Consider the following 7,749-nt stretch of genomic DNA (forward strand, 5'->3'; position numbering starts at 1 on the left):
CCCTTTCTATGTAAAGTCTTGCATGTGCAGAAACACAATTTAAAAAACAGCTGCAGCTGCACTACAGATGACAAACAACAACGTGGTGGAAATAGGACTAATTGTCAGATATGAGGGAAGTCCTGACATTCAAACAAATGTTTTCACTGTTGTACCTTCTCTGCTGTCATCTGCCTCACCTTTAATAAACATTTTAGGGTGTGAAGAATGAAGAGACAAAGAGATGACGAGCACGTGTGCCTGCAAGAGAGGATTTTAACTCGTGTCTCTAGAGTATAAGCATCAGCTTCCACGTACTCATGTAATATTCATGCTGATGTGTCTCCCTTTACGAGTGTATACTGATGTGATGGATTGCCAGCCTGTTTGAATTTTAACTGAAGAAGACTGTGTATTTTCCACTGTAATTTGACTGACTAATTTAAACATTGTTAGGAAAATTCTTCAAATTCGTTTTCCTGAATGATCCCATTTGAAATACAGTAACTCTACTCAAACCATAATAGCTCAAGCTTTGAGTGAACATTACAAGCTGTTCATTTCTTTATGTTTGTGAGAAAAAGATGCACATGTTTACAGAGGGAGAGATAGAATATATTTGAGGAAGTGTGTGTCAGTCTCGCATGCGTGCCTTCAGCAGGGCTCATTGTTGTTCTCCAGGACAGCAGAAACCCTCTTATCTCCACAGCTGGATGGTAAACGCGGGTTTGCTGCATTTGTTTTGCCAAAGCCAGAGCTCAGTGCTAAGTTACACACAAAGCTGACTCTGCCCAGTGCACAAGCATGGTGGTTAAAAATAAACACCCAACAGGGTGTCTGAAGCGGAACAGCTCGCCCCTGAGCTTCTGCCTTTTTAGCTGCTGTGTGAGAAAAGAAGGAGGGGCTGAGGGTTTGGGTTTGGAGGAGTTTGGCATGGGTGTGAGGGTCATCCCCCTAGAGTTTTCTTGGTCTCTGCTTCTTCTTCAGTGTCATTCAATACCCCAGAGTTCGACTGCATAACACACTCATCGAGCCTTGCAGTTCAGGCAGGCAAGTAGTCAGGCAGGTCACAAGTACCTTTCTGCCCAGTCATCACTCTGCCTGCACTGTGCTCTTTTAGCTCTTAAATGATCTCCAAAGGCTCATCTTGCATTTGCCCATGATGCATTTTCTTCACTGTATTTATTCAACTGCATCAAATTGCTCAGTTGTGTTGTTTGTAATTTGGAATTAAAGAATCAAACTGTGGCAAATAAACTGCTGTCAAATAACATTTTGATTGTCAGTACCAAATTTAATTTAAAGGTACAGTCTACACCTATAGAAGAAGAGGTGGTAGGGAACATATTTTAACCTGAGAAACTTAAGTTCATTCTGGTCCTCTTGTTTTACCTTGGATATCACTGTTAAACTCTGCTGTAGGCCTTGGGTATTCTTTGGTTATGTATATGCACAAAAGTCAGATGCTTAAGTTTAGAAATTTAATTACCTGGTCAAAATCAGCTGTGTTCAGAAATAAAAAACAAGCAAACAAACAAAATAAAAAGTCATTTCAGTTCCCAAAAAAGTACATTGGCTATATAATTCTTGAGCGAACTAGATTAAATGCCAGACATTGCCACCCAATGGACACACCACCTGTCTTTTTGTTCTTAGTCACATTCCATCTCTGCACATCTGGCTGCAAAAAACTCACGATGGCAATGACCAAATGACATATTCAAAGCGTCAGAGCAGTTCGTCACAAACTACAGCAGTATGTCACAATGCCTATGTACATTTTTTTCTGCAGTGTGTTACAGAAACTTTAAAAATGGACTTTTATGCTCTGGAGTGAGTTTGAACTTTAGGATGTATTCACATGCACATCAAACTCTTTCTGTCTTTCAGTGTCTGTATTGGTGGTTCAATATTTAAATGGGCTTGACAGAAGCTACACATCTGATCATGGTTTTGTTTCACAACAGGACATTGGAGTTTGATAATATAGGACTCAAATGAACCAGTGAAACAAGATAATGTAAGACAAAATAGAATAACTAAAAAAAAAAACAATCAAATTGTCCCTTTTTCCAGTGAAATCCAAAAATTAGTTTTTACTTCAGGTTGTGGTGTAAGCAGGAAGAGGAGGACCCGTCACTCCTAGAAAATTTAGGCAGGAGCTGAGAACCTTTTACTCACATCGTAGATATGATTTCTCATCGGGTCACGACTCTTCAAACATTTCTAACAGAGAACGCCCACGGCAACTCAGAGCTGCCAGAGCTGCCAGAGCTGCCTGCCTCTGAGCTACTGTCAGTTAGTCAGAGTTTTTTTTTTTTAAACCTACAGCATGTGAGCATTTTCTTCCCTTTCTACTAATAAAGGAACAAGCCAGAATAGATGCATATCTGAATCATTGAAAACACTCACACACGTCTTTCGACACAGCTTACTGAGCTCAGAACCAAAATCTTTTTGCATGTACAGAATGCAACAAAAGGTGAAAAGAACAACTGTTGATGTTGGATTTTGTAAATTGGTAACAATGTAAAATACAAAATGTGTAGGAAGGATGTAGAAGAGCAAATAATAATCATTTAATTGTCAAGTTTTTATCAATTAAGGCATAAAACCAATTCTCCTCAGGAAGCACTTTGAGACTTTGAGTAATCCCTGCCTTCATAACTACTCGGCTGGATTACTGTAATGCACTTTATGGGGAGGTTAGTGGTTCCTTGCCACAATGCTGCAGCACGTCTTTTATCTGACAAATGAAAATATGAGCACATTTCTCCCATTTTAGCTTCACTCCAGAGTTTCCTATACATTTCAGGAATAATTCTAAAGCGCTTTTGTTTGTTTTTAAAGCTCTCCATGGCCTTGTCCCTTCCTACCTGTGTGAGCTGCTGCACCATTATACACCCTCCCGCTCACTCAGGTCAGCTGACCAGCTGCTCCTCAATGTGCTCAAAACAAAACTTAAGCTCAGGGAGGGCAGTGCTTTTGTTGCGGCAGCTCCTAAAATGTGGAATGACTCATCACTGAACATCAGACATGCTGCATCACTGTCTGTTAAATCACGTCTTAAAACTCATCACTTTGCCTTGGTTTTTGACACCATGTAAGATGTTGATTTCAGTTTGTGCTTATTTTAATAAAAATTTTTATTGCATGGCTGGTTCCATGTGTTTTACAGTATTTTGGGTTATTTTTAGTATTCTATGTTTTGTGTAATGTCTGTGTAATGACATTTGCGATTTTAATGTTTTTATGTATTCTGTACAGCACTTTGGTCCCTGTGGTAATGTAAAGTGCTTTATAAATAAAGCTGGATTGGATAGGATTGGATTATTGGTGTCCTACTTGGAATTTTATAAAAAGGGTGAATATTCTATGAGTAAATATATTATCATCCAAGCAGATTAAAATGTATGCTTTCACATTTCCTGTTCTCCAATGCCTGGTTGCAGGTTAGCGTTTGTCTATGTATTGTTACCATGTGTGTTCGTGTCCCTTGTTTTCGTCCATTTGTTGTTTGTACTCCACAGAGATGTTCGAACACTGACAACAGCCTTGCGGGTCTGAACTGTCACTTTCACAAAACTGCTGGAATACGTGTGCGGGTGTGTGCCTGAGAAATAAGGGGACATTAAAAACAACTAAAGACAGAGCAACGTGTTCACAAACACATTAATTCTTTAACACCACACACAGACGCACATTTTGGCTTTCACGGACAGGAAGTGTAATGGATAAACAGGCGTCATGGCGGATGGCAGTGGGGCCAGAGCAGATTGCTGCACTGAGATGTTTTCCTTCATCCAGTGACCTGCGCTCTTCGAACCTCCTGTGTGACCATTGACCTGCCTCCAAATTTAGCACGAGGACATTTTCCTTCTTCTGTTTTCAAATCTTGTCACAAAAAATCCAGAGGAAGACTCAATCTGAATCTCAATTTACTGAGCAGTATTAATATCAGGCAGTACATACTGTAAGATGAAACAAGAGCATATGAGATGTTACAAGAAAAAACAAGAAACTGTTGAGAGTGGCACTGTAGGAAAAATGTACTTCTTATTTTTTTGTACTGAAACTTTAAAAAGTTCCAGTACAATGCCATTGATATTAATAAAAAAGTTTTTGATGAATGCGCTAAATGAGATGAGGAGTGAAAATGAATCCTGAAGGACTCAAGAAAGAAATGGCCAACACGTGTGACTTTGTGTGTCTGAACTGCAGCTCTCAACACCGCGCTCTATTGTTGAAGTTGAAGGCCTCGCTTCATGTATCTTGTGGACCAAAATAGCGAGCAGTACACCGTAAACAGGAAACAGGACAGAGGTTTGGAGTATGCACTGTGTTTCAAATGAATGTGTGTTTTCCTCTGACTTCCTGTCATCTGCCAGCTCTCCCTTTCTCAATCACTTTTCTCATTTTGTGTAAACAACAGAAATACATCAAACATGTGTTTGTGTCTGACTATGTATGTGTCTGCCTCCCTCGGTCTGTAGGGTCAACCCTCACTCACACATGACTGTAGCGTCAGCTGGAGGTGGTGAACAATTGTTCAAAAATTCAAAACGTTAACTTCCACTCACACATTCAGCCGAACTGACTTGGTACAGTCAACAAGATGAGACAATGGCTATGGGAGATGATTGACCGATGTCCAATGTTATTACCAAAAATGCTTTTGGAAATATTTGCTCAAATGGAACAGCAGAGTTGAGAATCCTGGATTGCAGCCAAGAAGGAAGTGTGGAAGACTGTAAACACTGGCCCTCACAGTTAGAATTTGCATGTAATCACTCAGATGACAGTCCATGGTGACTTAAATGAATGCAGTAGTGGAATAAGCTTTAGTGCATAAATATCTGACACGCAGACAAACAATCAACGGATGATGCAGCCCTCCCTGAATGCTTGAGCTAATTAGAGATATTCTGAAAGTACAGTGCCAAAATGCCACAATCAATCATATTTTGGTAAAATTTATATTGTGAGAAAGTCCGAGATTAATCTAGTGTTACTTTCGAACTAGAAATCACAATGTAGACTTTTAATCCACATATTCTATAGAATAGGAGGCCACAAAGTTGCTTTCATTTGGAAAAAGAGGCACAGGATGTTTACAATGTCTACAATTTCGTTTGCAGACACCCAAATATCCACTCGAAATCACAGAATTATTTTTTGCATAGTCCTCCTTTGACTTACTTGTCACAGAGCAGGAACCTGATACTGCTGTAAATATTTCTCCTTGGGGCAAAACTACAAGCAAAAATACCAAGCATGAAAACACTGTACAGTCATCTGTCGAAAGTAGCTTAACTTATAACTCAAAGCCAAGAAATGCTCAATGCTCAATGCCTTTAAGTTTCATGATAGGTTGAAGATGAAGGGTGTCAAAGATAAAAGGTCATACTGCATGGTTGGGTTGTTGAGAACTGCACTGGCTGGATTTGTGGAGCAAAGTGAGAAGGAGCTTCATTTTTATATGTAGACGCCATGTGTAAGTGTGTGTTTTAAACTTTACAATTAACTAAAGAACAATTACATAGTATAATAAGGAATGAACTTGATCTAAAAACCTAATCACCTCTGACATCTTAGCACCATTGCACCTCAGTTTAATGGTGCTGCAAGAAGAAATTTGTACTGCATCACTAATAGTGGGGCGACACACATCCATTCATCTTCGACTTATCTGAGGTCGGGTTTGTGGAGGCAACAGGTCCAAGAGGGAAATCCTGGCATTCCTCTCTCCTGTGACACTCTCCAACTCCATCTAGGGGATCCTGAGACGATCCCAGGCCAATGGGAGGCACTAATCTAATATAATTTATCTAATCTAATAAATATTAAAATTATGAAAAGAGCAAAGTGTAACATCACTTGTGGATCGCTTTTACAGGCTAAAATGAGTATCTGGCTTAGTAAGAAAGTCAGTTCATACTGAATTTTGAAGAAGCTAATGGAGGTGATGGCACATATACTTAAAGTATTAAAAGTGTTCAAAATGTCACTGCTAATATAAAGAAATGTTTTTTTCCCAAGCTCATCTGAGGTTTGTGTTAAGTCAGTAATAAGAATTCTCATTTTGATTCGAAGAGAAAACAATTGCCAGGCAAGCCTCCAAAAGCAAGTTGATTTAGTTTGAAAAGTGTCAATTGTAAAAGTAAGAATCAGCATAAACCTATTTTTATGCATATGGTGCTTTTAAAAATGGATGTACAATATATCTACGTGAAATACAGTGCGGAAGAATTCCTTAAAATTGTGCTTAATGTGTGTTTATTCCACCTGTATGTGGAAATGAAAGGATCCAAGTTAAAATTTGCATCTCCCTTGTTTTCTCTCTTCGTGTACAAACGTGTATAAAGCATACATGCACACACCACACATGCCTGTTGCCTACCCCACCCAACAGAGCTTGATCTGTGTCTGGCTCCAGTCCTGTATCCTCCTGTGTCTCTGCTGATTAGCAGCATAGTTGAGGAAGTCTTACAGGAGACGACAGCACTGGTGCTCAGCTCCAACTTGGCCTGCATGTCTGGGCTATTTCCAGCCGCCGCCTGCACGGCCTCAGGATGCAGTCCAGAGCCAGCTGAAAGAAAGCAGAAGATCCTGACTCCCACTCTACCCCAGGATCTTGCTCGTGTCCTCTGTGGCTCCGGAAAAAGGCCCCTTTGAGGTGTTTAAAGCTGAAGACCTGGTGGCGAAGCCCAGAGGTTTGTTTGAAAGTGTAAAGTAATTGATTGTTCTGTTTGATCAAATTCAACACAAAGAGGCCTTGATGTTACAGGATGTTGTGCTAAGTGGCAGTACAGCTGACTCAGCACCTTTTTATGTCTAATCAGTAGGGAAGTACAGAAAGTTTCAATAAGGTGTACCCTAACGCTTTTTTCACTTTTATTTTCAGATTGAACTAAACTGTAGATTAAGCTTCATGGTCATTTTGTAGTACAATGTATTATAAAACAGGGCAAGTCTGCTCTGTCTAACATTTACACAGTAAATCAGCACACATCAGCAGGTGTCATCATGTGTGAGGAGCATTTCTTCTCCCCTGCCACACCCCTATTTTCTCTTAATAGCTCAACCTTGTCATTACCCTGATCTGGCAGAACACATAACCCCTGCATCATGTCAACATTTTTCTGCTGCTGTTATTAGTGGTTTTGCTTACAGTTGCTAACAAGTTCTCAAGAATCCACTTTTAATCACGTGTGAATATGCGTAGCAGCTATCAGGGTGTGTCTCCAGGTAGAGTCTGTGGAGTCTAAACATAGTATTCTTAGCAGCAGCTCAGTTTAAGTAGAGGACTAAGTAAAAGATAATCACAGGGGCCCGACTTCTTCTGCTCCAAAGCTCTGCCCTTATGACAGACCTTGTTGGTAAGGTGATTTAAATTCAACATACAGTTTTTTTCACAAACATATCATAGGAACACAGCTGATGGTTATCAGTGTGACCATGAGAGAGAAAGCAGGTGGTGGTAAATGACACCCAGGGCATACTTGCAAATGAGTCAGGCTACTAGGATACCCTGTTACTTTTTAATGATATGGCACAAGAGTAGAGGCATGTATTGCTGTCATAAATCAGGTGGTGAATTACAGTATGACGTGGAGTCAGATCATTTCTAAGTATGACAGTCATCATTTACCAGAGGTGTGATCCCTGTTTCATATTAAATTATGTCACCTGTGTCTATACCCTGAAAGTGGATCTATTGTTCATCAAACTGCGATCATGTGATGTAAAAAAAAACGCTCTTGCCTTTTG

Source organism: Leuresthes tenuis, unplaced genomic scaffold (genome assembly GCF_036924035.1).
Source record: "Leuresthes tenuis unplaced genomic scaffold, fLeuTen1.0.hap1 SCAF_7, whole genome shotgun sequence".
Classification (NCBI taxonomy): Eukaryota; Metazoa; Chordata; class Actinopteri; order Atheriniformes; family Atherinopsidae; genus Leuresthes; species Leuresthes tenuis.